We start from the raw sequence: 23,852 nt of genomic DNA, 5'->3' as shown, positions 1-23,852 counted from the left end.
CTCACAGACACAAAGGGGAAACTCTGGTTTGCGCTATCAGATGGGGAGGACATACTGGCAGTGTCTAAAGAGGAAATCGAGGTCTCTAGTTCTGATTCTTCAGGTACTTTCTGTATGATCTTCAGCACTGCTCTTTCTGGTGGAAGCTCTGTTATATTGGTCAAGATACAGAGTTCATTTCCGAACTCAGGATCCTCAAACTGAATCAGAAAGCCTTTCTTGAATAATTGTTTTCAAATGTTCAACCGAAGTGAGTTTTTGCAAAATATCCAGCCTCCTAATATTATCAGGGGCCGACACAACACGAAGCCCCATATTCTGTAAAACAAAATTCTGATTAAAAGTACATTAAGTATATAGCAAAGCTTTATATGTGGTAAGATTTTAAGTGACTTAAAGGGGGAGTAGTTCAAAAAATTTCAACTTTCAAAATTTACTATGGAAATTTGCTGCAAGAATATTTTGTGTGTGAAAAATACCTTTATTCAACAATTCTTCTCCTCCATATCACCCTAGTGGCATTTTGGAGAGTACCAAAAAAAGTATTCTCATGGCTTCATAAAATTACAGTTGAACCTCTGATGTCACATGGAAACCCACTGCCACACCTGAGCTATTTATTTGGGGCTTAGTGCTTTTATAAAGGAGACCGGCTCAAGTGCATGAATGTTGAAGACCCTTGTTGTTTAAGGAAGGTCAGAGAGCACTCAGGTTTAATTAAAAATATCTCAATTGGTGTTCCAAAAACCAACAAAGATCTTACCAGTTTGGAATTACTGGATTACTGGACACCCGCTTTTGTCTTCTGCATTAGGAAGTCACACAGGTTTAAAATGTAATTTACATTTCGGAGAACAGTTCCTTCAACCTGTGACATACTTTGTTACGTTAAGGTTCAAAACAGAAAAGTGAAAAACAATTCATGGAGAAGGAATCTCTTTAGTGCAATCATGTTCCTTCCCTGAACTGTATATGATGCGAGAGGATGAGGATCATTTAGATCCTCTGGCTCAAGTATTTCAATTGCACTTGTTTCAGAAAACTCGTAACACCTGTAGTGCTCAATGTACCATGATGAAAGCCTTTTGCAAAGGAAGGCTACCTTGTTAGCATTGACAAGTACACTGAGTATTCTGAAAAAATCAGGTATTGACCTGAGGACAAAATCATGCCTTCACTGAAGTGAATTCCATGCAAATGCACATCAGACGCAAGTGTCAAAACTTCTTTGTGCGGGTATTTTTTTACAAACTGCAGTCTTCTGCATCCAATGTACAAGTTCTTACAGTTTTTACCTTCTGCACAGACAAAGGTGATGAAAAGAGACTTGGACCATTGAGATAATGGGCCATCATAAGCTGATGCTTACAGTAGTTGCCGAGGTGAGCGGAATGTTTTAGAAATTGTGGACATCACGCACAACACCTTTGAAATAGCTTTGCTTTGCCTCGAATCTGAACGTCCAAAGCTCAAATAATGGCCCAAAACAGCGAATCAGGTGTGGACAATTTCAAGCTTGGGAATGTGTCTTTGAGCACTTACTGAGAACACATTTCTTTTTTTACACCCAGTCTGCTCTGAAGCTCATGGTGGTCCCTCGGCTCATTTGTAATGGAGTTGTGCTGTTCAATTGTTCGAAGCTGAATCGACACTGAAATGCAATCACTTTGTACCCCTACAAGTAATTTTTTTTTAAATACTGTCCATTATGAGTTGATGTGTACTGTCCTGGTAAATCCTCCTCAACAAAAACTGCTTTTTCCAAGACATCTGCTCGGTTTAGCAACACTTCAAGAACCCTCAACACTGGGACATACACAAAGCTATTTTGATGTAGTCTATGAAATCGCTACTCCACAGGATCAATTACTTGAAAATGCTCTTTAAAATAAGCATTCCATCTGTATTCTGTTGAGAGAGTACCCTTCTTTGCAGTGGCTGTAAAAACAGGATTTGTTTTGAGCACTTCTGCTGATAACAATTCAGCAAGCTCTTCTGCCAATGACTCATCAATGTGGCTTTCATACTTTCTTAGAATATCCCTGATTGTTTTGCTGTATACCTACTGTAGACAACGAAACAATATCACACATCCAACTTAATATATCCTGAATTGCACTTTTTGAAACACGCAAAATTGTCTGCATGTAAAGGATCAATGATGCAAGTTTAGCTCTAAATAAAAGTTTGTTTCATGTTCAGAAGCAACTGCAGGAACAGTGACATCAGTAAAATTTGACTGCGGATTCTGCATAAAATCTCCTGACTCTTCAGACCCTGTCTCTTCATTGCTTCCCAAACAACCAGATTGCAATGTAACAGAAGAGCTAAAATCTTCAAAACCTTCAGATTTATGCTTCTGAGATATGTGGCTACTAAAAGTTGAAAGAACATTTGTTGTCAGCTCACAACCTTTAAAAGGACAATTGACTGTGTCATGCCTCCTCAAATGATTTCTGAGATGGTTTAAAAACTGGGATGGCTGACAAACATCTTTGAAATCACATAATTATGTTGTAGAAATAACCACATGGTTAACAAGGTTAAGAATACCCTATAACTTACTTACATGCTTGCTTATATGTACAGGTTGTTACTAAAATGCTGTTTTTCCCCTCTATTTAACAATACTAACTTACAATAATGACGACTTTCCTTGTTGATCGTGTAATGGTATTAACTCAGGTAGATCGCATTTTTCCCATAAGTACTGTAGTGCTCTGTTTAGTGGCGTAGCTGGATGATCAATAATCACGTGTTTAGCATTAAAGTTAGCCTAAACTGATGAAATGAAATGAAACAATGAAATGGACAATGAAATGAAACTGACCAGCTGGCAGAGGATTCTGCCGGGTCCTAAAGCCTTTCTCTAATGCAAATCAAACAAAGATGTATCCAAAAAGAAAGATTCATTCTCAATTTAGCATTTGTAATTGGCATTAGTCTATTAACTCCATCCACAACACACAATCCATTTAAATACAGCTTATTGTAATAACTATAACTTACACAATGAAACTGTGTAATTTGATACATTTCATTAAAAATTTACTGAACATGACCTTCAAATGAAGCACGTTAGCTGTCTGAGCTCATTGGAAAATATCATTACATTCCTTAAAATAGCCTTTCCAAAACACAACTTTACATTATACATTAAGCATTGTGTAATTTATTTAGGTTATTTTCGATAATAAAACTAAAAGATAGCTGACCTGATCCAGAGCACATTCAGCCCTTTCTAAAATGCAGTTGATGAGGGGAAACCCTGTGCAAAAAGCTACGGAAACAGACTGCGCATGCGCAATGACAGGAAATTAAACGTTTGAATTATGAAATCAAAATATTACGCTTTACCAACTTAATTGTTTATTTTCTTTAGACAAAATAGTACTAAACATGCAGTTAAATCTGTTTTATGTGTAAACTCAACACTGCTCAAAAATTTGTCCACCTAACAATTTGCAAGTTGAAATTTTTTACAGTGTATTTATTTATTTTGAATTAGCCTTCATTGAAAATATTGTCCACACACACACACACACACACACACACACACACACACACACACACACACACACACACACACACACATGAAACTACAGCAAAAAATTATTCTTTATAAATGTGTAGCCAGAGCAGAACTACAAAACTTGAAAACACAACACAATTGAAAACAAGCACACTAAATTATTGACTAAATTATTGTATATTAATTGCACTGTATTTTCATATCTAATGTATGCAAAAGACCAGTCATTATATGTTAGATGTAGCTTGACACAGTAGAAAAAAGACAATTTGAAGTTAAATGTGTGTGTGTGTGTGTGTGTGTGTGTGTGTGTGTGTGTGTGTGTGTGTGTGTGTGTGTGTGTGAGACTTGCATTAATTCAGCCAAAATATCGCTCCTCGACCCCGAAAGACTACAAAAGTGCTAAAAGGCGGCGGTTCAGCACCATGGACAGCGCCGCCGACAAAGCGCGAAAAAGGATTCAGCACCAACGCGTGCAAGGCTGGCCGGCAGAATTCCCGCCGAAAAGCGGAGAGCCAATCAGTGGCGCCTCTGTGGCACTTACCTTCCTGCTGTGCAACACAAGGGAGAGCCAGGCTCAGCGGCTAGAGAGAGGTAAGGGGGCGTGGCTAATGGAATGAATGGACGTTATCCCTTTGATATTCTTTTTCAGAAGGACTTCAGATTACTGGCTGAGCCAACGCCTCCTGGAGAGGACCTTTTCACCTTTTCACTGCCGTCCCCCAACTCCTGCTGCCTAGGTTTGGAACCTGGATTTCTGGAACTGGTTATTTTCTCTTTATCACTGACATTCTGCTGCACTAAAATTGCACCAGAAACCTAAAGAAAAATAAGACAATGACAGTGCTTTCTCCAATCCCGTTTCTGTGCCAATTCTTTCGTGTCCCATCTCTCTAAGTGCCCTACATCACACAGACGCACTCACGAACTCTCTCACACACACACACACACACACACACACACACACACACACACACACACACACACACACACACATGAGAGAGTGACTAGATCATTTTAATTTGGAGAAAAGTTAAATAAGTTTATAACAATACCTTCTTTTTTTGTTTTATTAATTTCAGTATCAAGTGATTAGATGAATTTTGATATTCAGGACACATTCATTTCCTCTTCCTGTTTGGTCTCCTGAGTGATCTCCAGTCCCTCTTTACCTGTCAGATGGATAATTAACAAAATTTCATTTGAATTGTCATATTGTAATAAAATCTTTTAGAACATTTTATTTTAGTAGCTGAATGGAGCAGGAAGCAAAGAGAATCTACCTGAAACGGCTCTGTTTTTTTTTTTTTTTTTACAAGAGCCAAGAGCTTCTTTTCATTTTACTGATCATGTCTATCAGTGTCCTCTACCTTCTCATCCAAGAGACTGCTTTCTTCAGTCACTGAAAATCAGTTTCTGACAGTTGTACAATGATTTTAAAAGAAAAAGGAAAAGAATGAGAGTCTGTGGCGTCTTTTATCAGTGAATTTTATTCTTAGGAACAATAAATCGTACAGATGAGATGACACCGTTGGGATGATTTCTGCTTTGTAAAACATTAATGAAAAGTATTCAAAACATACTTTCTGACAGTCAAGCAGAAACTTTTTCGTGTGTGTGTGTGTGTGTGTGTGTGTGTGTGTGTGTGTGTGTGTGTGTGTGTGTGTGTGTGTTAGCATCATGAGATTCCTGATTACATACATAAAAATAAGACTCCATCTTGCACTATTCCTTCTTGGACATAAGACTGAGAGATTGTTGATGATTGTTCTCAAGGGCACCTGAACTCAGAAAAAATAACTCAGCTTCCTAACACTGACGCAATCCTTACAACTCACCAGCATCTTCATCACCACAATGTTTTATGGTTCTGTTTACATAAGCATGACAACCACGCAAAGTGACGACAACTGTTGATGCTGCTATGAATGATGTCTGCCACAATCATCCAGGCTTGATGAAGCCGTGAGGTAATAACTATTTATAGCTGCTATATAATAGATAACAGGAGTTAACTCAGATTTCACTGTACATGGGTTTTTAAGTGTTTTTCTTTAAATTATATTCATGTAATGAATGAAAATGACATATATCTGAATGTACTAGTATTATGAAGTGAACAGAGACAGGAAACAATGAGAAAAAAATAGGATAAAACATAACTGGACAAGAAATAAGATCAAAACTCAAAACTATATAACTAAAAACAGAACAAAATCAAACAGAAAACATTGACAAAACAAAGCATGAATTTGAATATATAGAAGAAATAATCAGACACAAAAGGGACAGATGTGGAGTGGCAGAAAGAAATTATGGCTAGTGCAGAGCCTTTGGGCAAACAGTCACATACAATTAAGCCACTCCACACATCCAATAAAATATATATATAATTATACAAGCAATTAAAGTATATTAATTAAAAGCTAAAAAATATATTTTTTAATATATATCTATAACAATCTAAAATATTTTTTTTAAAATAATTACTGCACGTTTGTGTACAATGCCTCAATAAATAGTATTAGTATTAGTGCTCATATAAGCTAATAGGACAAATACAGGGTAGTGCTCAATACCCTGCAGCTGGTTTAAGTAGAATTTAACAACCTGTTCATGAATAATTTAATTCATAGTGATTTTTTCACCTAATTCTATAGTCAACACCTCTATAACAGTGTCAGTTAAATCAGTAGTAACAGTGCTCTCCTCAACTTTTCTCAGGACTATCTGAGTCCACTCTTCTAAAGTCATTTCTCACATTTTTGACAAATCAGGATTAGTGAGTAAATTAGCATTAGCAAGATTTATTCCAATTATTCCTCATTAGCCATATTCAAGATCAGCCTGGAAAAACTCCAGAGTAGGATAAAGGCCCTGGATGTGTTCAAGAACGGATGGAACTACATGTCTGTTTAGATTTTCATCTACACTTAGATGTCCAACAGCTCTTTTACTCCTTTGTAATCTTATTGAACTCTTCATCAGAGCTCTCCATCATCTCTTCTCTCCGTGTGGACTCTTACTGATGTTTCTGATCTTGTCTGATGCAACTCGCTGTATGTCATTTCTAAGAGTGAATATTCAGAAATAATGTTGTTTATTATTTTTATTCTTTAAAACTCTGCACAGACCTTAAAACACACACACACACACACACACACACACACACACACACACACACACACACACACACACACACACACACACACACACACACATATACACAGGGGTGTCAGGACTCAGACCAGACTTTTGGCCATGTACCTTTGTTTATGTTCCCCATCACGTGTCTGCCCCGCCTTTGCCTGCTCCTCCTGTCCCTACTGTACACACCTGTTTCCCATTGTCTTTATTATGTCTATTCAATCGTGCCGCGTTGCCGATGGCAGCGTGGAATCATCGTCCTTGTCCCATCAGTGTTATGTTTGTGTAACGTTTTTATTCCATCATCCTTTGTTTTGATTAGTTTTTGTCTGTGTTCCTGTTTCACATATATTATTTATTAAACTCCATTCTTTTGAAGGTATCCTGCGTACAGGTCTGCCTCCCTCATTCCCAGTTGTGACAAGGGGTATATATGCAAATACATAAATCTTGATTGACTGATCAATTGACTGATCAATTGAATTTCTGCCAAATGTTTTGCTATTTTTATGATTTATTTTTAAGTGTAAAAGAATCTGTTATTTATTGAAAAGTTATACAACCAAATTTTGATTTTTTTAAGAAATTTAATGCAAATATGTACATTTATGATCATTTACTGTTGATTCTGCTATGAATTATTTCTGCCACAATCATCCAGGCTCGATGAAGCTGTGAGATAATAATTATTTATAGCTGCTATATAATTGATAACAGGAATTAACTCAAGAGTTCACTGTACATGGGTTGTTAATAAAACAGTTTTTTTTATACATTTAATGAATGAAAATTACATATATCTGAATGTACTAGTGTTAGGAAATGTTACTGTAAGTCACTGCCAACACAGGTGGTTTTAATCAGGATAAAAAGCCAGGCCCAAACACAGGTATAGCAATTTAATTCAATTCAAGTTTATTTGTATAGCACTTTTTACAATTGACATTGTCTCAAAGCAGCTTTATAGAACATAAACATAGAACAAAAGGTTAATATAAAGAATAATATAATTGTTAAAGAATTAGAAGAATAAAATTATATATAAAGTAAATATATATATAAAATAAAATATATATATATATAAAGGTTAATATAAAGAATAATATAAAGATTAATCGAGTACAAAATTCAAGATTAATATTATATATATTTAGTTCATAATGTATATGTATTTATTAGGCAGCAGTGGCAAGGAAAAACTATTATAAGTATAAAGTCTAACATTGTATTGATGTAAAAGATCACATGGAGTTCACTTCTCCTCTTCACCCTAACAGTCGCATGCAAATATATTATATTATATATTATAAAAAGTTATATATATAAAATTATACAAATAATTAAAATATAGTAATTAAAATCTATAAAATATATTTTTTAACATTTGTAACAATTAAAAATTTATTTTTTAAATAATTACTGCAAGTTTGTGTACAATACCTCAACAACAAGTAGCAGCAGTAGTAGTAGTAGTAGTAGTAGTAGTAGTAGTAGTAGTAGTAGTAGTAGTATTAGTGCTAATATAAGCTAATGGGACAAACACAGGGTAGTGCTTAATACCCTGCAGCTGGTTTAAGTAGAAATTAACAACCTGTCCATTAATAATTTCATTAATAGAGATTTTATCACCTAATTCTAAAGTCAACACCTCTATAACAGTGTCAATTAAATCAGGATTAACAGTGCTCTCCTCAACTTTTCTCAGGACTATCTGAGTCCACTCTTCTAAAGTCTTTTCTCCCATTTTTGACAACTCAGCAAAAATTTGAGATAAAATGTTTCTTGTTTCTTTGGGGATTTTTTTGTTGTTATTTTTTTTATTTCTAACAGAAAACTTCACTTCTTCTGAATTATAATATTGAATAATTTTCATCCAAAGTTTTTTCAGTTGTTCACTTTTTCCAATAATACTAGAAATGTCTTTGATAAAAACATAATTTTTACTGAAGACAATGTACATTTTAATTCCATAGTCCTTACTTTATTTGCATGATAACCTACTTAAATTGTCCATACAGGGATTATAATCTTTTCTTGCTATACAAGGACTATTTACTGTGTAAATCCAAATTGCTGAATAATTTTTCATCTCATTTTTTTTTATCTTATTAATTTCTTCAATAATAAAATCTTCACTATGCTTCCCATCAGGGTCAAAAGGTCCAATTTTAATTGGTTCAGAACCATCTTTCTTTGTTAAATATGCATATGCAATTTGTTTATTTAAATTTGTATCATCAGAATGTACTTTTCTATCAAAATACCTTGCTATAAATTCTGTTTCTTTTTCATTAAAACTGTAAATATTTTTATAATTTAGATCACTAAAGATTATGGGTTTAAAAAAGTTTAAAACATTTAGCATTTCACATTCTATAGTCATATTAATTTTTCTATCAAAATACCAAAAACTGTTAATATTGTTATAATTTACTTTACTATTTATCACTATTATGGATTGAAAAGAGTTTAAAACAATTAGCATACATGTTATAATCGTAAAAGGTGTTAACATAACTTTGAACATTTTCTTCTCTTGGTCATTTGAAGATATATGTTCTCCTCTGGTCAGGTAACTGAGACAGAAACAACAACAAAAAATTATTCTTTATAAACGTGTAGCCGGAGCAGAACTTCAAAACATGAAAATACAACACAATTCATAGATTAATGAACACAAACACACTAAATTACTGACTTCAATTGTATATTCATTGCATTATATTTTCATATCTAATGTATGTAAAAGACCAGGCACATCATATGTCAGATGTAGCATACCACAGTATAAAAAATACAAAACATACACTTTCAAGCCTCTGCAAATAAAATTGTGACATTTTCTAACTAAAATGTATAATGTAATCATAATTTTAAAATAGGCCAGTAATTCTAAAATGAATTTTTTTCAAAAAAATTAAATAATAAATAAATAAATAAATAAATAAATAAATAAATAAATAAAAGAACACACTTAGTTTCTCTCTAAAAAAAATCTTTAACTTGGAGACCGACCAGTGGCTCACCTCCCTGTTATTTATTTATTTATTTTTAAATATTAAAAGTCTGACAGAGCGATTGCTGTGCAATAACATGCGTCGGCCAGTGCCTGGTCCTTGGCTCCCACTACATCTATGCAGGTCAAGACCCTGTGATGGGGGAGTCATTGTACTTTTCCACAACCCTAACCCTATCCCTAACCCTAACCACTAACCCTAACCCTAACCCAAGGTAGGGGGGTGCACTTTCTCATTTATCCCCTTATACCCTAACCCCTAACCCTAACCTAACCCTAACCCTAACCCTAGGTCCCTTGTGACAAATTTTTGAGAAGCCATTCTGTGCAAATTTTCGACCAAGTGTGCAAAGCAAAACGGAAGCTCGTATCGACTCAAAAACACCACAGTTGTGTCCAGCGACCTCCAAATAGTATATATAGATGTCAACTTTGTACATAAACCCATAGGAAAATGTACAATACCGTATCTAAACTGGTGGTGGCGCTATCGAGCTATCGCGCTATCGCGCTATCGCCCAATAATTAGTATATATCAGGTAAATCATCTGCTTAGTTTAGTTCAGTGCTTATTTTGAACCTCTTCTAAACAATCTGAGAGCTAAGCTAAAAGATTTCTCAGTCCCTGGCTGTCAAACCCCTTCTATCTGCCAGCCTATGCTAATGATATTGTAATAATGGTTGATGAGCAGAGATGAAGATAGATTAAAAAGTGTTTCTATAGACTTTGGAACAATATCCTCAGCTAAAATTTACTGGAAAAAAGTGAGTTTCTCTTATTTGGTCAGTGGTCATGTGATGTGAACTTAAAACTAAAATATCACTGGTCACAAGTTTCCTTTTGCATGGAACTGTGAACAAACGGCATCAGTTCTGGTCTGTAAGTGTACAAGGCCTTGCCTTGGATAAATACAAAACACTACGTGGAACACTGCAGCTTGTCCCAGGAAAAACTTCACTCTGAGAGTGATGTGTAAATTGCGAGATCGGTTAAGGTCTTGTTAATTTTTTTCACCACTAAGTATTACTCTGTATAAGTCCGTCTGCTAAATGCTGTAAATGTAGATGTAATTGTACATCTCTTACTTCTAACCCTATATTTCTCAAACCATTGCCACATTCTTGCCGTGTGGCAGGGAGCCTGATCCTGGTGAAACAGGCCACTGCCATTAAGCAACAGCAAAAAAAGTGCTTTACTTGGTTTACTTGAACAACCCAAGGTTTCACTTGATGTCTAATATATCCCACCCAATGACAGGTGGCATTAATAATGAGAGAAGAATATAAAGATAAGTGTTATGTTATTATGTGTGACTAATAGTAATACATACTTTGTGACTAGCCATTTACATCCTTACAAAAATTCTGATGGTAGTTATGATAATTCATTATTATTGCAAATAAGTTATTTTTATGATAGTTTTTGTCTTATTTTCTGTCAGGAATTGGGCAAGTTCAGCAATTGTGTCCTTATTTACATTAGTAATCTGTTTAAAAAAAGATCTGTAAAAATACAATTTGTCTGTATAATTATTTACCACTAAATTACAGTAATCCAACTCAACTCAATACAAACTCACACCAACTGTATATCAAATTACGGTAAAGTACTGTAGAAAAAATGAGTGAAAACTACATTGTAATGTACAGTGTGTCTGAGTGAGCTTTCTACCAAAACACATCATTCACTCTAACTCTAGCAAGAATAAAGTTGTTAAAGTAAATGAATCTACCTCTATATGATAATTAAATATTATATAAAAATGACATTAATACTAACAATAGTTTCCTCAAATATTACATGAAACAGGTGACTAGATCATTTTAATTTGGAGAGAAGTTAAATACATAAGGTTGAGCCCAGAATCGCAACTGATCCAGACGAACCTGGCTAATTGATGGACCATGTAGCACCAGCATCCCTGCCGGACTCTGATCCGATCACATCCTTATTTCCGCTTGAGCTCTCCCATCCCTGTCCTCCTTCTGGGGCAAAAGTAACACACATAAAGGTAAGCTTTAACTCTTTAAACCGTGTGTGTGTGTGTGTGTGTGTGTGTGTGTGTGTGTGTGTGTGTGTGTGTGTGTGTGTGAGACTTACTTCTCTGTATTTTCTTCTGGTTGGTGAACCTGATTCAAACAATGAAATATAGAGACAGTTTTTACACACATTAAAAAATCTATCTCTTTTTCGGCCAATCATCTTAAAGTTTTAGTACAAAAAACAAAACAACCTAAAAAATATTAAAATTGATCATTTACAAATCTGGAGGGCACGGTGGCTTAGTGGTTAGCACGTTTGCCTTACACCTCCATGGCTGGGGGTTTGATTCCCGCCTCCGCCTTGTGTGTGTGGAGTTTGCATGTTCTCCCAGTGACTCGGGGGTTTCCTCCGGGTACTCCGGTTTCCTCCCACGGTCCAAAGACATGCTTGCTAGGCTGATTGGCATCACTGGAAAATTGTCCGTAGTGTGTCAGTGTGTGAGTGAACGAGAGTGTGTGTGTGCCCTGCGATGGGTTGGCACTCCGTCCAGGGTGTATCCTGCCCCGATGCCCGATGACGCCTGAGATAGGTACAGGCTCCCAGTGACCCGAGAAGTTCCGATAAGCGGTTGAAAATGAATAAATCTACAAATCTGTATGTATTTATTTTGAATTAGCCTTCATTGAAATTTTTGTCCACAACATACACAAACACACACAAAGACAAACACACACAGACACATACACATACACACAGACACACAGATACGCAGATACACACACACACACTTACTCACAGACACACACACTTACACACACATTTACACACAAACACACACATTTACACACACAAAAGCACACACACACTTACATGCACACACACAGACACACACAGATACACAGACACACACTTACACACAAAGACACAGACACACACACACGCAGTTTGACACATATTTACACAGAAACACACACATTTACACACACAAACGCACACACACACTTACAAGCACACACTTACTGTACATGCACACACACACACACACACACACACACACACACACACACACACACACACACACACACACACACACACACACACACACAAACACATGGTGTAAAGAGTTAAAGCTTACCATTGGGTGTCTTTCTTTTCCCCCAGATGGAGGGCAGGGATAAGGGTGCAGGAGAGATGAGGATGCTTTTGGATCAGAGTCCTGGAGGGATATCAGCGGTACATGACGGCCTGTAACGCTGTCCATCAGTCCAGGAGGTTCGTCTGGATCAGTAGTGTTTTTGGGCAGAATCATTTCCCTGCCCTCTGTTGTCTCTGGCTCAACCTTAAACGTTCTTGTGAGTTTTCCAGTGTAGTATAGTATTAGTCTGATGTAGTTTAGTATTATTGAATGTGCTACAGTGAGAGTTGGGTTTTTAAACTGTGACATCAGCAAAGGGAAACTGGGTGGAGACATTGCTGGAAATCCATTCTTCAACATTGTATTTCAAAGATTTTCCAATCAATGTTTCAGCGCACACACACACACACACACACACACACACACACACACACACACACACACACACACACACACACACACACACACACACACACAAATGTCACAACGTCATTGCAAGTGAACATCAAGACCCCCTTGAAAAAGCAGTCTGAAAATTGTACAAAGTGACATTAATCTTAATTACCGGCGAGCAGCCAAGTACTATAGTACAATGTTATGTTTGTTTCGAGTTAAATAGATTAAAAGACTAAACTGAAACTGATTCACATGGGAGACTTTTTGGTGTGGCTGGATAAAGGGTTTCAATTTTTTTCAAAAGCAGGGTGAAAAGTATAGTAAGAAAAGACGTCTACTCTTTTTGCAGAACTTACTTCTACACTATATAACTTCTCCTAACATTAGTCTTATTAGCTTCACTTTCTGTTACATGAGTACTACGTGTAACAATGGTGCTCGACTTAGCAATGCTCACACCCAACTTCCAAAATGTTGTGAAAGCTTTCTCAGAAGGGTGGAGGTGTTTATAGCAGTATGTTCAACAAGCACATGCTTATATGTAATATAGTGAATATACAGTTTATGTGGTGTTTGTTAACCTACATCAGTATAAAATAATCATGACATCAGTTCCATACACATGACTGCTAGCAGATCTTCACCTGACTCTTGGATAATTGCATACGCAGAAAATTATGCTGGCGGTCCTGCAGGACTTGAGGGCCTCAAGTTTTAATGTTCGCTCTACTTATCAGGTCAAGGAGCCTCAGGGAAGTCATGGCCAAATGGTTAGAGAGTCTGAAACCTAACCCTAAGGTTGTGGGTTTGAGTCTCGGGCCGGCCACGAGTGAGGTGTCCTTGAGCAAGGCACCAAACCCCCCAGCATAAATGGCTGCCCACTGCTTCGGGTTTGTGTTCACGGTGTGCGTGTGTTCACTGCTGTGTGTGTGCACTTAGGATTGGTTAATGAGTTGGTCTTCTATTGCTGATAGGAGCATTCTCCACACTTCTGAGAAAAGAGACTCTTCTCAGAAACTTTTCACAACATTTTGGAATGTGGGTGTAAGCATTAGTGAGGTGGAGCACTGATCGTAGCCTGGCATGCATCAAAGTGTGAGTTAAAGAGAAAGAAATGCAAATAAGACTAATGTAATGAGAGTAGATATAAGTCTTATTTGTTTTGCCTTTACTTTGTCTCGCACATTGATGCATGCCAGGCTACGATCGGTGACATTTCAGTATTGAGGAAATATTATCTGCTGTTCTCAAATTCTCAAAGCAGGAGATGAGCTATAAGGAGCTGTCATTATGCTATACAGAGGTATACGTCAAATGTCTTGGAATCTTGTTTGACTACATTGTTGACATACAGGGAGTTTGTAGTGTAATAATGATGAAGCTCTGTTGCTAGCTCATACTACTAGCTATTAAGACATTAGAACAGTTGGCTTTGAAAATAATCAGTGCTCTTATTTATATCTCTCCAAAGCCATGTCTGATTACTTTAGAACATTGGGCAATTCAGAAAAGAGCAATGTGTTTCTCTGTTTTCAGAACTCAATGTGTGTGTGTGTCCATATGCTGAAATATGGTAGACTGAACCAGCTTATTGTAGTAGTAATAATAATAATAATAATAATAATAATAATAATAATAATAATAATAATAATAATAATGAAACAAAAAAAACAACCTAAACTTTCATAATGCTAAAAAATGTAATTAGTTTAAAAGTTTCTCAGACCCATATGCAAATTGAGCACTAGAGTACTAAAGCCTGAGTATAGGACTTAGTACTGTGTTCATTTTCATCACTATAATATTAACTTCTGAATCACTTTTCACAGTTAAAGATTAAGATACTAAGCAGCAGCTTAACACAGACAGTCTTGGCATGGCGGAGGTGATCAGTGCAGTGAAGGAGCGGTGAAGAGGTGTGACCCAGGAGGCTGATGGGGTGCAGCAGTATAAGGGAGTATCGTCTTCTGTTTCTTCCACTGTGAATGAGAAATACAAACATGTTTACTTTACTGCTTGATGACCACAACAGACTATCCACCGGAGGGTGAAGAGTTTGTGCTGCCCCACGGATTTGCCTCTCCACCCTGTGGCCATGTCTGTCGCTGCGGTCTATAACATTGAGGGTGGCAAAATTGCACTGGCCTTTCAGCACTTAGTTTGGCGTTACAGCTACAGCACTACTATGTGTTCAGTTCCTAAGTCAGTTAAGAAGTCTTTCAATTTATTTTGTCTTAAGTCTTTAAGTTTATTTAGCAAATAATTCTCATCATATTTATGTGGAATTGTTCTGGTTTGAATCTTTTGTCACTTTTCTTCTGAGTCGTGAATAACATGCTGAAAATGTCCTGGTGTAGGGAGATGGAGGGAACCGAAGAACCCAGAGGAAACCTATGAGGAATGTCACTCAGAAACAGGTTGGAAAACTGAAAAAGCATCTAAAAAAACTGATGTTAAAAATATTAGTGAGACATAAGATAAGATTGGTTTTAATAATAGGATGTAAACCTGTGTGCAGTAGTTACAGAGTTTTGTTGCAGGTTGAGTTTGTGGAAGAAAAGAATACATGATATTTCAATGCTTTTATTCATTGATTTTTATGCCAATGCATTGATCCACATTCACAATGAACTCACTGTATAGTTATATACGTGTTAGTAACAACAAACATTTGTTTACAAAATATTCAGTTAATTCAGTTGAATTCATTTTCCTGTTTATTTAGAAAACATTATATGATAAATATGTCCCTCTAATCCACACTAATCATTTATATCACTAGAGTAATATTAATATATTTAATTTAGCCACAGGTGTTGCAGGCCAATGCCTTCTGTGCCAGTCCAAGGCCAAATAAATAGAGAGGGTTGCATCAGTAAGGGCATCCAGCATAACACATGCCAAACTTAAACATAGTAATTCAGTGTGAATTCCATACCTGAAGGGAAGCAAAGTGCATAGCATCAGAGCGGAATAGAAATATTGTGTCTCTTATTGGGGTACAATCACTTATTTAAGCAATTGGAACACACACAGGTGGAGCGTAACTTATGTTTTCTCATGGCTTTTCTTTACATTCAATGTAACACACCGGAAAATCCTGCATCAAAGCTGCATCTCAAACACCAACAAACACAGCATGATATATGTGTTGCAGTCCCCTGGCTGCCCCACATAGAGCTGTGGGGGGACAAATATGTTTCTGGAACCATGGACGTGACCGGCTCCAAGCTGCTGGCCTGAGGAGCATCACCTGATGGTGTGGGCCCCATTAGGCTGCAGTAAAGCTGGATCTGCTCTAGCTGATCAGAAACTTGCTGAACCTTAGCGAAGATCGTGGCCAAGGCCTGCTCATGCTTGCCCAGTGCTGTGCACAGCCACAACCAGCCCTATCCCCTCAAGACTGAATGGCTGACAGTCTGGTGCGGACATACCTTTACTGGGGAACGCCGATTCTATTTGGAGGAGGGGGTACCAGATCCGGCCCGTTATCCACTTGAGTAGTGGATAGGAAATAAGACCGGCGTACAGGGGCAGAAAGAAAATGTGTTTGGCTGCATAGGGAGTGATGACAGGAGAGGTATAAAAATCTGTGTGACAATAAATAAGGGGTAAGTGCAGGGGGAAGCTTGTGACTGTAAATATATATGTATATATTTATGACCTAAAATAATAAGCGAAGTTGAAATGCTTGTGATGACATGGACTGCCCAGAGAACGATTTGATCCACAGACTCTAAGCTCCCCGATCGTGCACCTGAAGCTCTACCGTGGCATCGGAAGGGCCCAGAAGAGGCAGTTGAAGAGAATATACTGTAAGGGAAATTACCTATTATATAATATATATTACCGCTCTGAGACTCAATCGAAACTTTTCCTTTCTAACTCTTATGGATATAAATCTATATTTATAGAGCTTTAGAGCTCTACGTGGTCTGATGCGTATAACTGCACTACTCTGGCACAGACTTTGTCGCCTGTTGTGCTAATTGCAGCTATGTGACCGAGATCGTATAAAATGCACAGGTGTCACGTGTTATACTAATTGCAGCTACATGACCGAGAGCCTATAAAGAGGCTGAAAGGCAACCGTGATGTTACTATAAGTCTAATATTAATCTTGAACTTTTTGTACTTCATGCTTTGAGAATATGTTCATTGTTCAAAGCACTATACAAATAAAATTCATTCATTCATTTTCTATCGCTACCGAACTAGGGTCATTGGGCATCAAGGCAGGATACAACCTAGATGGAGTGCCAACCCATCGCAGGGCACACACACACACTCTCATTCACTCACGCAGTCACACGGACAATTTAGAGCTGCCAATCAACCTACCATGCAGGTCTTTGGACCGGGGGAGGAAACCGGAGTACCCGGAGGAAACCCCAGAGGCACGGGGAGAACATGCAAACTCCACACACACAAGGCAGAGGTCGTAATTGAACCCCCAACCCTGGAGGTGTGAGGCAAACGTGCTTTTTAAAATTGAATTAAATTAAATAAAAAACAGTTAAAAATATAATATTTTGAGAAACCGATGTACATTTTAATGTTATGATATTTTTTTGCTAAATTGATTAAATTATACAAACAGGGAAGATGAGACTCAGGGGAATGAGATTTTCTACCTAAACAAGGACTACACTTGTTGTGTATATCCAAACTTCAGAAAAATTATTTCTTTCTTTAAGTTCTTTAATTAAGAGGTCCTCACTGTGTTTTTTCCCCTCTAGACCAAAGGGACCGATTAATTCAATCTCATTATTCATACATTCTTCTTTTTTTGTTTCAGTAATTAAATCACATTGTACATTATTTACTTCATTGTATGACTTTTTTTTAAATAGCAAATGCTTGATTATATTTGTTTTCCCTTAAAGAGTTGAGAGTTGGTTTAAAGAGTTGTTTTTTGAGTATTTGCAAAAATGTATCTTAAATCTTTTCTATCACATAATGGTTTATTAGAATTATTTTTCGTAAAATTTAAAACCTCTTCATCATATTTTCTATTATGGTTTAATAATGGTTTATTAAAATTCTTGTAGTTAAAACTAATCTGTGGGGGCTTAGTCCCTTACACTCTAGCCTCCAAAAAATTATGTCGTCCCGTCATCCCCTGTTTAATCCCAACGTCTGAGACATGTAGGGTAAGCCACAGGAATCAGTTATAGATATGCAAGATTACAATGTTGGTTTACCCAAAATCACAAATACAAATATCTCTTGTGTTCTTGAAATGTGTCTGTAGCTCACATCTTTGTGCACCATGAAATCAGCTACATTGTCTATTTTTAAACATATACAAATTCCTTCTGCAGGTCTTTTATACCATCAACTCAAACAACGCTCCTAGATTAATCACCGGTATTTGGCACGTTTCAACGCAATTTACAGTAGTCTCAATTTAGGCACTTCTTCCAGATCTTGCTCCTGCTCAAGACTTTCTATTGCCATACTCTTACCAGTAAATCATCATATCTGATTAAGCGGGATCAACAAAAAAATTCAACAATTCTCTACATGGATAAAGGGTGTAAAAGGGTGATAAAGGATAAAGTACTGTATCCCTTCCTGAAAATGTGTATGCATGTATATGTTTGTATGTGTTAGTCAGTATGGATGAATGTGTGTGCCTGCTTGTAAGGGTATGTCTGTAATGCTTGTGATTTAGACTATTCTAGTGTAGGTTGTCCTAGTGTGTGGTAGGTAAATGTCTGCTTTTGCTTTCTTTTTCTGAAAGGATATGATCTTTGTTTCAATGCAGGTCCTAGCCTCAGGACCCCATCTCCATCTAGCTGACAGGTGTCTTCATTTGATTCAGTCCTTGGCAGCTCTGGTTTCCTCTCAAATCTCACCACTTCCTCTGTCTCTGTGGACTGTTATTCTTCAGATACACTTGTTCCTTCCTCTTGTCCTTCATCCATCCCTTTCACATGATGCTCAGCTGGTTCTGTGGATGGGCTGTCCTTTTCTGCAGGTTCATTTATTGTTCATGGGTAGAACTCTTTAGCATCAGGACAGAGATGTTTGGGGAACTGACCAGCACTAAAAGTTCCATGAAATACCATCCAGTCACTCTCATCCTCAGAGCTACGTTCTATAGCCTGCTGCTTGGTGTTATGTTTGCTGTTTTTCAATTTTACTTGCTTTTTATGAATGACTTTGGCATCTTCTACTGGCAGGAATTCACAAGGAAGGAGCATGTCACAGTGACCCTGACTCGCCCTTGTCCTGTTTCAGGATGCACGTGAATAATCTCTTTTTCTGGACCACATGTACATGTTCCTCCCAATATGATCTAAGTTTTCTTGCCCACTCTTTCCATCATATTCCTAATGAGAACTGTAGGCTGTAACTCTGCTCCATAGATCTTATTGTCAGACCTTTTACACCCTCCACTTTTGATGCGTCTGAAACTAGCTGATAGGCCTGCTTCATTCGTTTCCTCCAATTTTTCACATATTCATGATGAGATTTTGATTGGTCTCCAGGAGTCAAGTTGAACATAATATCAATAGGAAGCCTTGGGTGACGTCCAAACAGCAGGTAGTAAGGTGCAAATCCTGTTGCGTGTGCAATTGTATGTGGCGTTTTGTCTTCAAACAACGACACAATCTTAAGACATGATGTTCAACATTCTTTTGCAGATGCGGCCAGTAAAATCTGTCTCTCATCAGGTGAAGCATCCAATCTACACCCAGATGACCCATGTTCTCATGCAACTCCTTAAAAGCAAACTGTGAAATTTCTTGGGCAGCACAAGCTGTGAACGGCTTGCTCTTTTCCTGTACAAAACTCCATGCTCGTCCAGGATCAACTTTTTCCTCTCTCATCAGTACTCACCGGCCATCATGACCATCTTTTGGCCATTTGCCTTTCTCTATGCAACCCAGCACTTTGCTGATAACTGGATCCTCTTCTTGGGCGTCTCTCAATGTTGTCCAGCTGAAAGCCAATGGGTCATCCCTTTCCTCACACAGCGCTGTCTCAATAGTTATTGGACATCCACAGAGTGTGTTCTTTTGACTGGATACATAGGGCCTTGGTTACACAGCCTATGTGTTCTTTACGTCACTGTTCATTAATCAGACAGACCTGTGAGCCTGTATCCCGCAATGCTTGAGCAGGAGCCCCATCCAACAAGCACTTGACAGTACATTTCTTTCCCACCAAGTTCAGCAGTTGAGCTTTATGCTTAGAAGAGAGATGGGGCTATGTAGATGGATCCTTCTCACCTGTTTGCACGTGAAAGTTGTTGCTTTGCCTTTAGTTGCTGTTCAAGCTGTTATATGCTTTCGTAAAGCAGCCCAACAACAATGTTGCATGGTTCATCCCGTCTCTGGATCTTTGATCAACTGCAATTTCTTTGTGCCCTACAACCCTTTGAAAAGTGTCCCTGCTGACCACATTTAAAACAGTGATTACATTGCTCACTCTTCCCACTGTCTTGACATGATTTACATATCATTCTAGACGATGGACTACCATAACAAAAGGATGGTTGTGATTCATGGATGCTCTTTTTGATTTCCGCTATCTCCTCTTTTAACTGTTTGACAAGTTCAAACAACCCAGCTTCTCATTTAGAGGAGGCGCTCTGACTCTTCTGTTCTTTCCCTCTAGCCCTGCCCTGTCCCAGAGTTTATGTCCATTATCTGTTGCTTTTACCTGTCTATCCATTCTTTGTGGTGCCTGTACACCATCTCTGCTTTCACTCAAGCACACACTATTGCAGCATGAAATCTCCTGGCTGGCTCGCCAATTCTATAAGATATATGGTAAGTTTATTTCAAAACTCAGTAAGCAAAAACGTGAATCAGTGTCATACAGCACTTCTGCATCTCGCACTCTCTCACTTGTTCTCTAATAACACCTATCTGTCCAGCTCAGTGTTTTTAAAGACACAGACATAAACATGCTCAACAAAGAAAAAAAAACATTACAAAACTCAGAAGAAACAAGTGTCATCAACAGGAACAATACATTTAGTTAACAATTATAAGCATTAAAAATAAACAAAACATTTATTGGGGGGGGGGGGGGGGGGCTTATTCCCTTACACTTACAGTGGTTCCATAGAATACCGATTAAAAATTAGGAACAGAACAAAACATTTCTTTAACAATTTAACAAAAAAAAAAACTCCCCCCTTCCCCTTTCCCGCTCCCCTTTCTTCACCCTCACCCCCCCCCCTCTCTCTCTCTCACTCTCTCTCTCTTTCTATCTCTCTCTTTTGCAATCTCTTTGTGTTAACTTTCAGTTTCAAGTCACTCTTTATAACACAGTTATTTTTGTTTTACCCTAAACTTCCGATGCCACACACACACACACACACACACACACACACACACACACACACACACACACACACACACACACACACACACAGTCAAACACACATGCACAAACACTCACACACAAACAAACACACACATACACAAACAAACGCACATGGACACAAGAATGGTTTTGGATCAGAGTCCTGCAGGGATTTCGGCGCTACATGACGACCTGTAACGCTGTTCATCAGTCCTGCAGGTTCGTCTGGATCAGTAGCGTTTCTGGGCTCAAACTTACCCCTGCCCTCTCTTGTTTTTTCTTTATTTAATCTTTCTTGTAAGTTTTCTAGTGTAGGAAGTATCATTGAATGCGGTACAGTGAGATTTGCTGGGAGATTCGGATTTTATCCTGTGACATCAGCAAACCGAAACTGGGTGGAGACATTGCTGGAAATCCATTTCTTTTACACTGTATTTCAAAGCATTTCCAATCAATGTCCCAGCACACACACCCACACACACACACGCACACACACACACACGTCACAAAGACATTGCAAGTGAACAACAAGTCCCCCTTAACAATGCTATTATACTGGAGAGTACAATGTTGGGATTGTTTCTAGTTAAATGGATTAAAAGACTAAATTGAAACTGATTCACATTGGAGAGCCATTTTGGTGTGGATGGATAGCTAAAACATAAAGAAAAATAAGGGGGTTGAAAAATTTTCCAGAGCATGGTAAAAAGTAACAAAAGACAACTACTCTTCTTACTTCTACACTATATTACTTCTACATATTCTCCTAACATTATACTTATTAGCTTCACTTTCTGTTACATGAGTACTACGTGTGACAATGATGCTCGAACTCAGCAATGCCCACACCCAACTCCCAAAATGTTGTGAAAGCTTTCTCAGAAGGGTGGAGGTGTTTATAGCAGTACAGGTATGTTCAACAAGCACATGCTTATATGTAATATAGTGAATATACAGTTTATGTGGTGTTTGTTAACCTACATCAGTATAAAATAATCATGACATCAGTTCCATACACATAACTGCTAGCAGATCCTCACCCGATTTTTGGCTAATTGCATGCCCAGAAAATTATGCTGGTGATCCAGGAGGACTCGAGGGCTTCAGGCTTTAATGTTTACTCTGCTTATAAGGTCAAGGAGGCTCAAAGAACAAAGATCACCCAGTTAACCAACCTATTGACAAGACGCTTGTGTGGGCCACAGATACTTCTTACAGGTTTTTGACTTCTGTTTGAGTCCAATGGAATTGGGGTGACAGTCCTCAAGCCAAGGCAGGGGAATCTGAGTGCTGTGGAACTCGTCCACATTAGCTAGAAGCAATTTGTGTGAACTGGCTCACAAGGGAGCGAATCAATGCTGATAGACTCAGAGCTGGCCGGCCAGAATGACCCTTGACTTCCTCAGCAACACGTCTGTTTCTCTGATATCATGCTTAACAATCAGGGAGGAATAAGGAATACACCCCACTGAACCAATGCAACTCAAAGGTATCATAAGGAACCTCAAAGGTATCAGAAGGAGGAATTGTGTTACTACAGTTGTAGCCCAATTAGCATACTGCTACTCTTATAACTTTATAATAGTATAATTGATAGTTCGTAACTACAGCATTATAACACATTTAATAGAACATAATTGTTCAATGATTAAGATAATTATTACACCATTATTGACATCATTGTTGCAGCATTAATACAGGATTTTTCAGCACTATTACAGGATTATTGCAGAATTATTACAGCATTTTTTAATGAGTTGGTCTTCTATTGCTGATAGGAGCATTCTCCACGCTTCTGAGAAAAGAGACTCTTCTCAGAAACTTTTCACAACATCTTGGCATGCATCAAAGTGTGAGACAAACAGAAATAAATGCAAATAAGACTAATGTAATGAAAGTAGATATAAGTCTTATTTGTATTGCCTTTACTTTGTCTCACACATTGATGCATGCCAGGCTACGATCAGTGCTCCACCTCATTAATGCTTACACCCACATTCCAAAATGTTGTGGCTATACAGAAGAAATCAGGTGACATTTCAGTATTGAGAAAATATTATCTGCTGTTCTCAAATTCTCAAAGCAGGAGATGAGCTGTCATTGTGCTATAAAGAGGTATACGTCAAATGTCTTGGAATCTTGTTTGACTACATTGTTGACATACAGGGTTTTGTAGTGTAATACTGATTAAGCTCTGTTGCTAGCTCATACTACTAGCTATTAAGACATTAGAACAGTTGGCTTTGAAAATTGTGCTCTTATTTATATCTCTCCAAAGCCCTGTCTGTTTACTTTAGAACATTGGGCAATTCAGTAA

At 37.6% G+C, this 23,852-nt stretch overlaps 1 long non-coding RNA gene across 1 annotated transcript; it reads right to left on the bottom strand.

Annotated features, from left to right (window-relative positions):
* Window positions 1-8,132: 8,132 nt before the first annotated feature.
* On the bottom strand, window positions 8,133-13,095 carry LOC113638731. Its single transcript, XR_007143648.1, has 4 exons — window positions 12,815-13,095; window positions 11,797-11,825; window positions 11,583-11,681; window positions 8,133-9,255 (listed from the first exon to the last, which is right to left on the bottom strand). It is a non-coding gene; the product is annotated as an uncharacterized LOC113638731 (long non-coding RNA).
* Window positions 13,096-23,852: the final 10,757 nt, after the last annotated feature.

Source organism: Tachysurus fulvidraco, chromosome 8, assembly GCF_022655615.1.
Source record: "Tachysurus fulvidraco isolate hzauxx_2018 chromosome 8, HZAU_PFXX_2.0, whole genome shotgun sequence".
In the NCBI taxonomy this organism is placed as follows: Eukaryota; Metazoa; Chordata; class Actinopteri; order Siluriformes; family Bagridae; genus Tachysurus; species Tachysurus fulvidraco.
The sequence above is the reverse complement of the archived record's forward strand: the minus strand, read 5'-3'. Positions and strand labels throughout refer to the sequence as shown.